The sequence below is a fragment of the Monomorium pharaonis genome, chromosome 5, assembly GCF_013373865.1.
Source record: "Monomorium pharaonis isolate MP-MQ-018 chromosome 5, ASM1337386v2, whole genome shotgun sequence".
Lineage (NCBI taxonomy): Eukaryota > Metazoa > Arthropoda > Insecta > Hymenoptera > Formicidae > Monomorium > Monomorium pharaonis.
In genome coordinates, this window is record NC_050471.1 from 22,869,407 (window position 1) to 22,879,813 (window position 10,407).

The window sequence follows — 10,407 nt, forward strand, 5'->3', positions numbered from 1 at the left end:
AAGGTGATTATAACAATAGTAGGTAAGTATAACATTTTTTATAATTAATTTGAAAAACATAAAATGATTACAAGAATAACCAATAACAAAATTATGACCAACGTAAGTAAAGCCATGATAAGAACGAAAAACATTTCTTAAGGACTAGCTTGCGGAATATATCTTTTTAGAGAATATAAATATGCAATATAATGCAAACAAGATTATAATATATTTTTATAAAATGAGTAAGGTGGTGTGGGCGCGCGTTTACGCTCAACTTAAAATTAAGGTTAACACGCATGAACTAACATAGATATAATTTATTATAACTATAACTAAAACAATATGGACGCACGTTTACTTGCAACCTAAGCTAAGGGGTTGACATGCGCAAATAACAAGAAGTGATAATTTATAGTAAGTCACTAAAAGAGGTATGAATAGGTACTTGATATTAATTAAAACAAAAAGATTAACGCGCAGGTAAGAAAATAAATGTTTGTGTATGCGCTATCTGTTGGGGTGCACTATGGGGTTGGGGCTTCCCGCTGGCGATCTTCTTGGTCGGCCGCAGGTTGTTGCATCCGCTGTATTGTGATGCTGACCGCTTCCTTAGTCTGGGCCCCCTTGCGTTCGGCTGGTGCTGCTGAGGATGTCCCGGCTATGTCCTCTGGTGATGTCGATGGACCGGGGCGTAGGCTGACCCTGGGGGACGGTTTCAAGGTCTCAAAAATTTCAAAAAAAAAAAAAATTCCAAAAATCGGTCCAAAATTTGTCGTGCCAAAACGCGTTTCTCGACCTTCTGAATCGATTGGTACAGTTGTAACCTGACCGGTTTTTCCAACCAAATGTAAGACTAGGGACTTGAAAAAATTTCAAAAAAATTCCAAAAATTCCAAAAATTGGTCCAAAATTTAAAGTGCCAAAACGCGTTTCTCGACGTTCTGAATCGACTGGTATATATTTCATAGGTACCAATTTTTGGTTTCCTTTGTAGAACTTAGAAAATTTTCATATTTAAGAAACTTTGAAATTAATATCTCGGCTCCCTACCTGTCGATTTTAACCAAATTTTAGCAGAGCCTACAACTTGGCGAGAACTATAATGTACCCCAACGACATTACCAACTAAAATCTACGTCCATATTTTTTTTTTCACTGTCGTTACGAAAAGAGATGGAAAAGAAACGACTGCGGAATCTTATAGAACTCTACGGGTACGACAACAATGGTCCTTACCCCCACCCCTCTATCTCTAACTGTTTAGAAGTTACAAGCGAAATAAAAGTTCAAAAATCAGTTTTTTGTTAATAAAAAATTCCAAAAGCGAAATAAAAATTTTTGGACACCAGATTCGTGTTTATCTCGACGAAATACACAAGAGAAAAATTACAAAGTCAAATTCATAGTACGGAATTGCCCTATAACCTCTTTGGTTAGGTCTCAAAAAAGTTAGGTCTCAAAAACAGTCGAACATTAAAAATGGTTAGGTCTCAAAAAAGTTAGGTCTCAAAAACAGTCGAACATTAAAAATGGTTAGGTCTCAAAAAAGTTAGCTCTCAAAAACAGTCGAATATTAAAAAAGGTTAGATCTCAAAAAAATTAGGTCTGGAAAAAGTTAAATCTCAAAAAAGTTAGGTCTCAAAAAACAGTCGAATATTAAAAGAATTAAATTTTTAAAAAGTTCGTTCTCAAAAACATTCGATTATTAAAAAAGGTTAAGTCTCAAAAAAGTGATCTGAAAAAAATAAAGTCTCAAAATTCAGCCGAATATTAAAAACGGTTTAATCTCAAAAAAGTTAAATCTGGAAAAAGTTAGATCTCAAAAAACAGCCAAATATTAAAGCGGTTAAATCTCAAAAAAGTTAGGACTCAAAAAACAGTCAAATATTAAAAAAGGTTAGATCTTAAAAAGTTAAGTCTGAAAAAAAGTTAAGTCTCAAATATCAAAGTTTTGTTTGAAAAAACAAAAGTGAGTACTGAAAAATATGTTACATCTGCAAAAAACACGTTAAGACTAAAAAATAAAGGTTAGGTCTTAAAACTAAAAGTTTCGTCTGCTGAAAATAAAAGTTAAAACTTGAAAATAGAGGTTAGGACAAAAAATAAAGGTTAAAACTGAAAAATAAGTTTTGTCTGCCGAAAATAAAGGTTAGGACTGGATAGTAAAGGTTAAGACTGAAAAATAAAGATTAGGACTAAAAAATAAAATTTAAAACTGGAAAATAAAAATTAAGACTGGAAAATAAAAATTTCGTCTGCAAAAAATAAAGGTTAGGACTGGGAAATAGAAGTTATGACTAGAAAATAAAAAATTTTTTTGCAAATAAAGCTCAGAACTAAGACGTAAATGTTAAAACTGCAAAAAGTTTCGTCTGCAAAAAATAAGTTAAAACTGGAAAATAAAAATTTTGTCTGCATGAAAAAAGGTTAGAACTAAAAAATAAAAATTAGATCTAAAAAATAAATTTTTTTAAAAATAAAAGTTAGTACCGAAAAATAGAGGTTAAGAATGGAAAATACAAGTTAAGACAGGAAAATAAAATTTTTGTCTGCCATAAATAAGGGTTGGGAATGAAAAATATAGGTTAGAAATAAAAAATAAAAATTAAGATGGAAAAATAAAATTTTCGTCTACCAAAAATAAAAGTTAGGATTAAAAAATACAAATTAAGACTAGAAAATAATAATTTTGTTTGCCAAAAATGAAAGTTAAAATTAAAAATAAAAACTAAGACTGAGAAATAAGTCTTAAAACAGTAAAATATAGATTAAAATAAAAACTAAAAGTTCCGTCTGCCAAAAATGAAAGTTAGGATTGAAAAATAAAAGTTACATCCGAAAAAATTAAAGTTTGAACTAAAAAATACGGGTTAAGACTTAAAAATAAAAGTTTCTTTTGCGAAGAAGGCTAGTTAGGACTGAAAAATAAAAGTTACATACAAAAAAATAAAGGTTAGGACTAAAAAATAAAAGTTACATACAAAAAAATAAGGGTTAAAACTGAAAAATAGAGGTTGAAACTGGAAAATAAAAGTTCCGTCTGCCCAAAATTAAAGTTATGATTAAAAAATTAAAGTTAGGACACTAGAATAAAAGTTTCGTTTGAAAAAGTAAAGTTTAAGGCCAAAAAAAAAGTTAGAACTTGAAAAAAACGTAACGTCCAAAAAAATGTAGGTTAGTGTAAGAAAAATGAATGTTAATGCTAGAAAAATGAAGGTTAAAGCTAGAAAATAAAAGTAAGATTAGAACAATAAAAGTTAGGAATAAAAATAAAAGTTTCGTCTGCAAAAAATAAAGATTAGGACTGAAAAATGCAGGTTAAAACTGATAATTAAGATTTTTGTCTGCCCAAAATAAAAGTTAGGACTGAAAAATAAAAATTACATCTGAAAAAATATAGGTCAGGACTGAAAAATATTTGTTAAAACTGACAAATTAAAGTTCCGTCAGCTCAAAATAAAGGTTAGGACTGAAAAAGACATTTAACACTCAAACTAAAAGTTTATTTTGAAAAAATGTAGGTTAAAGTTAGAAAAATAAAAGTTAAGGTTAGAAAAATTAAGGTTAAAGTTTGAAAATAAAAGTAAGATAAGAACAATAAAAATTAAAACTTAAAAATAAAAGTTTTGTCTGCAAAAAATTAGAGTTGGGACTGAAAAATTCAGGTTAGGACTTATAATTAAGATTTCCGACTGCCCAATATAAAGTTAGGACTAAAAAATAAAAGTTACATCTGAAAAAATAAAGGTTAGGACTGAAAAATACCTGTTTAAACTGACAAATTAAAGTTCCGTTTGCCCAAAATGAAAGTTAGGACTGAAAAATGACAGTTAAGACTCAAAAATAAATATTTTGTCCGAAAAAATGTTGGTTAGGGTTAGAAAAATAAATGTTAAGGCTAGAAAAATGAAGGTTAAAGCTAGAAAATAAAAGTAAGATTAGAACAATAAAAGTTGACTGAAAAATAAAAGTTACGTCTGAGAAAATAAAAGTTAAAAATAAAAAATAAAAATTACTTCTGAAAAATAAAGATTGAGACTAAAAAGATGAAGTTGGGACTGAAAGGATGAAAGCTAGGACTGAAAAATAAAAATTATGTCTAAAAAATAAAAGTTGAAACTGAAAAGATGAAAGTTGGGACTGAAAAATAAAAGGTACGTCTGAAAAAAATAAGTTGAAATCGAAAATGTGAAATTTAATAATGAAAAATAGAAGTTGCGTCTGAAAAAATAAAAGTAAGTGTTAGAAAAATGGATAGGTTAGCTAAAACGCTTGCTTGCAGAGAAAAACAGAAAAAACGCCGTATCTCGTAAACTAACAAACTTACGACAAAGTTGGTAGAAGATAAAAAATGCGTCTCGTCGAGAAGAACAACTTTTGTCTCAAAAACTTTGCTAGAACGCTTGGTTGCGGAGATACAGAGAAAAAACGCCGTATCTCGTAAACCGTCGACTTTACGACAAAGTTTCATAGGAGATGAAATGTGCGCCTCGTCGAGGGGAACACCTTTTGTCTCAAACACTTTTCGCTGTAACGCTTGGTTGCGGAGAAAAAGTAGAAAAACCGTATCGTACGTTTAAAAATAGCTTTCGTTGGTGCTGGGAGAAAAAGTTAAGTTGGTAGTATTGAGAATTTTCAACGCTGCGTTTGTTTTCTCCCAGCTGGAAGCTGGGAGTAGTTGAAGACCGATCAAATAAGTGCATTTAGTGCAAATAGCATTGAAATATTATGTCAGGCGCGATAACGTATCCATATGTATATTTTACATAACCAAAATTTATCAATCAATTCAAGGTAATGTTTTTTTTTTGTTTAATAATACTTAAATATAAAATAAAATCTAACATTTATATTAATAAAAAGCAAAGAAATAAAGAGACATTAAATTTTATTAGTATTTTTTAATTTAATGTTTATTTGCCGTCTATGTCCAGGTAGCAAAAATAGAAGGTACAACCGTATGCGAATAACAGTTCAATAATTAACTTAATTGTTACAATGTGTTCCAAATAATTTTTTATTTTTGGTACGTTTTTCTTTTCATCTATGTTGTTACTAAACAAAATATTTTGTAATTTTTCATCGTCGTCAGCACTGTTATGACGATAAACTATACTAAAAAAATCAAACATGTTTTCGAGTAAAATATTCTTCAATAATAACTTTTCGATAATAATAATAATGTTGATTAAATTTGTATATGTTTTTTATTGACTTTTGTTTCTGGTTCAACAATACGAAAAGAAAGAGCCTGTAAATACATTATATTAAAAAATTATTTATATATTTAGTAATTTTTTATATTGATTAATTAATTTACGAAAAGTAATAATTTATGAATTTGCATTAAGAAAATATTTTATTTCATTATAATTTGTTAAATTTTATGTATGCGTAGCAACCACACATAACAATAAAGAATATTAAGAGTATATTAATGTTCCTCTTATTTCTTGTTTTTTCTTTATTAATAATGTCATTTTACATTTATTCTATTTTACATTTAAGTGTTATTAAACAAAGGAAAAGAATTATCTTGAATTGGCTAAATTTAAAAAATTGTAGATATAAGTTAATTACATAAAACACGTGCGTACGTTATCGCTTCTCAAGATATTTCGTTGCCATTTGCACTAAATGCATCTATTCGATCGATCTCCAACTACTTCCAGCTGGGAAAAAACAAACACAGCGTTGGGAATTCTCAATATTACCAACTTAATCTTTCTTTCAATCACCAGCTATTTTCGAACGCAGGCACTGGCTCACTCCTCGCTCACGCCTCGCTCACTCCTCGCTCATTCCTGGCTCACTTCTCGCTCACTCCTCGCTCATTCCTGGCTCACTCCTGGCTCACTCCTAGTTCACTCCTGGCTTACTCCTGGCTCGTTCCTGGAACTCGATTCTTGAATTTATTTGCAAGAGAAACGTATTCGCAAATTCTGTTCTTACAGAAAAGTTGAAAATTTATTGGTTATCGTATGATTTTTAACCAATAAACTTGCAATTTTTCTGTTAGAGCGGGTATTTGCGCATACGTTTTCTTGCAAATGAATTCAAGAATCGAGCCCCTGGTTCGTTCCTGGCTCGCTCCTGGCTCACTCCTCGCTCACTCCTCGCTCACTCACTCACTCCTGGCTCACTCTTGGCTAACTTCTGGCTCACTCCCGGTTCACTCCCGGCTCACTCCCGGCTCACTCCCGGCTCACTTCCGGCTCACTCCCGGCTCACTCCCGGCTCACTCCCGGCTCACTCCCGGCTCACTCCCGGCTCACTCCCGGCTCACTCCCGGCTCACTCCTCGCTCACTCCTCGCTCACTCCTCGCTCACTCCTCGCTCACTCCTCGCTCACTCCTCGCTCACTCCTCGCTCACTCCTCGCTCACTTCCGGCTCACTCCCGGCTCACTCCCGGCTCACTCCCGTCTCCCTCCCGGCTCACTCCTCGCTCACTCCTCGCTCACTCCTCGCTCACTCCTCGTTCACTCCTCGCTCACTCCTCGCTCACTCCTCGCTCACTCCTCGCTCACTCCCGGCTCACTCCCGGCTCCCTCCCGGCTCACTCCCGGCTCACTCCTCGCTCACTCCTCTCTCACTCCTCTCTCACTCCTCTCTCACTCCTCGCTCACTGTTGGCTCACTCTCGGCTCACTTCCGGCTCACTCCCGGCTCACTCCCGGCTCACTCTCGGCTCACTCCCGGCTCACTCCCGGCTCCCTCCCGGCTCACTCCTCGCTCACTCCTCGTTCACTCCTCGCTCACTCCTCGCTCACTCCTCGCTCACTTCCGGCTCACTTCCGGCTCACTTTCGGCTCACTCCCGGCTCACTCCCGGCTCACTTTCGGCTCACTCCCGGCTCACTCCCGGCTCACTCCCGGCTCACTTCCGGCTCACTCCCGGCTCATTCCCAGCTCACTCCCGGCTCACTCCCGGCTCACTTCCGGCTCACTCCTCGCTCACTCCTCGTTCACTCCTCGCTCACTCCTCGCTCACTCCTCGCTCACTTCCGGCTCACTCCCGGCTCACTCCCGGCTCACTTCCGGCTCACTCTCGGCTCACTCCCGGCTCACTCCCGGCTCACTCCCGGCTCACTTCCGGCTCACTCCCGGCTCATTCCCAGCTCACTCCCGGCTCACTCCCGGCTCACTCCCGGCTCACTCCTCGCTCACTCCTCGTTCACTCCTCGCTCACTCCTCGCTCACTCCTCGCTCACTTCCGGCTCACTTTCGGCTCACTCCCGGCTCACTCCCGGCTCACTCTCGGCTCACTCCCGGCTCACTCCCGGCTCCCTCCCGGCTCACTCCCGGCTCACTCCTCGCTCACTCCTCTCTCACTCCTCTCTCACTCCTCGCTCACTGTTGGCTCACTCCCGGCTCATTCCCAGCTCACTCCCGGCTCACTCCCGGCTCACTCCCGGCTCACTCCCGGCTCACTCCCGGCTCACTCCTCACTCACTCCTCACTCACTTCTTACTCATTTTTCACTCACTCTTCACTCACTCTTCACTCACTTTTTACTCACTCTTCACTTACTCCTCACTCACTCTCACTCACTCCTCACTCACTCCTCACTCACTTCTTATTCACTTTTCACTCACTCCTCACTCACTCCCCACTCACTCCTCACTCTTCCTCACTCACTTCCTATTACATAGTGGGATTTGAATTCCAATACGCCCTCCTACTGGCGCTTTGGCGGCTGGACCTGGCGCCAGTATGATGGCGTTTTTAATTTCAAGTACCCCATATTACATAGGAGGAGCTTGAATTCCAATGCGTTCTCCTACTGGCGCCTAAGAACATTATCTTATTATAAACTGTCGACTTTACAGCAAAGTTTGTAAGATGTAAAATGTGCGCTTTGTCAAGGCAAACAACTTTTATTCCCAACACTTCGCTATAACGCTTGGTTGCCAAGAATGAAAGTGAAAAAAAGAAACCGTATCTCATAAACTATCGATTTTACGGCAAAGTTTTACATCATCCCCTACATGAATCCGTCCCAAAAATAAAAAAAAACACCTTTTAACTTTTGAACGATGCTTCCATCAGAACTTTGCTACGTATATAAATAAAGCTCACAGACCCTTGTATCTACAGCCGTAAAAGTCTGAAGTGCAAGCTCTACAGAAATCCGTTAACTAGCTTTTTAGCAATTTACACAAATTGACGCAGCAGTATTTTTATCTTTGTTTGATATTCGATGAGATACAAAGACAAAATTGTTGCTGTGACAATTTTTTTCTCTTGTTGGAAAGTTCTTACACACGAAATAATATAAACTGCATGTGCATAGCGTAAGACCGTTGAACCAATCAGTTCCCAGCATAAAATTACCATTGTACAAAAATCTATAAAAGCTACAGAAATTTATGCACAAAAATATGCAATTTTTTGTGCAGTAATTTTTGCAAATTTTTTTCCTCCGGGATGATCTATGTCAAAATTTCTAGAAAACTTAATTTTCATGATTAATCAAATTTAATATAAAATTTCCATCTATTTTATTGTTTCTGTATGATGCAAAATTGTTAATAATACCCTGTCATAAAAATATACTTTGATGCAATCAATTTGTATCATAATCAAACTAATAAAAATTTTCATTTCATTACAAGTCATATCATATTTTATCCGTTTCTGTACTTCAGAAATTAATGCTTTCCTATACCATACAATATATTGTATATTAAAAAATAACATTCCTAAATATGTATAATACTATCACGTTAAATCTTATTTAATTGTATAAATAACATACCACTTTTAATAACATTTTATCATATATCAATCACATATAACCTATCTAATTTTATTTATGTATAAGTAACCTTTTTGTAGCATTTAAGGTTCTCTACCCAACGAGCAGTCAAACCTCGTTTAAACTCAAAGATAAAAGTTTTCCATTTTCTACTTACAATTTTTACACAAGGAGAAAAGCTATACAGCTGTCATCCCACTTCCCTTCCCCACCCACCACATATACATATATAAAGTACCAAAAATCTCCCAATTCCAATAACCCTTGCGACAGTGAGAAAAAAGTTAAAGTTACAAAACTAAACGTTTTTCTCAAATTTAAAAAACTAAAAAGATAAAAAAAATCCAAATATCGTATACGAAGAAACCAACGGAGTATTGCAAAAAACAATAAAACGCATTAAAAAAATATTTCAAGTTTTTAGTTTTTACAAAATAACACGAACCCTGCCCCTCAGAAGATAGTTTTCAAACAAAAATTTTTTGTGTCTTACGTACTTCTTTATTTCTTTCTTTTATTTTTTAGCGTTAATCTATTACATAGAGGGTACTTGAATTCAAATTCGACCTCCGATTGAAGCCACGGCCCAATGTTACAGCGCCAATCGGAGATTGAATTTAAATTCAAATTCCCTTTATGTTATAATTTAAATACAATGTATTTAATTGGTTTATTTTTTATATATTAGAACAAATCAAGAATTTGTCAGATGTTATATTGACTTTTTATTGCATTTATGTGCAATTATATCTTTAGAAAAAGTGGAAATGTGTTTATATTAATTACATGAGTTTGATACAATCAATCTAAGTAATTATTAATGTTGTGTATATGTAGATAAAAATAGTATTAAGTACACGTGTTAATTACATCAAACATATGTGTAATTGGCATAAAATTTTTCTATTTTCTCTAAATAAATTAATACATAATTTAAGTAATACTGTCAATTCAATTGCATGAAATAATAAAACAAAGCAGCAGAAGATTTAATGCTATTGTAATTTAGACAAATGCATTATAATTGAATAAAAATAAAAAAATGCATTTAATATTTAATATTGTTAAACATGGTTCAAACCATTTATGCATTGTATTAATAATAAATAAGTTTGTATAGAGTATACCCAGGAAATAATGTTTTATATAAAAACATAAATATATATAAAATATGTCCATATATGTTTATACTATTTTCCTTTCTTTTGTAAAATTTTTATTTGATGTAAAAAATAATAGTTATACTGAAAAGACAGAAACCAATTTAAAATATAAATTTCGCATTACTTCTTTTAAAAAAGCTAACTATAAAAAAATTGTCCATATATAATCATTAATATTCCGGAATATATATGATTATATGTGGACAATTTTTCACACTTAGCTGTTTTAAAAAAGCAATATAAAAATTATTTTTTAAATCAGTTTCTATTTTTTTAATATAACTATTATTTTTTTATATCAAACAGAAATTTTACAAAAGAAAGAAAACTAATATAAACATATATGGATATATTTTATATATATTTATATATATTTTTATAGGAAACAATTTTCCCGTTATTCTTTAATTAAAGCAAATTTATTTTTTAATTGTGTGTAAAAATGTTTTTAAAACAATCACTTTTTTATTTTCAAGACAAAAATCAACGCTTAATTCGATTA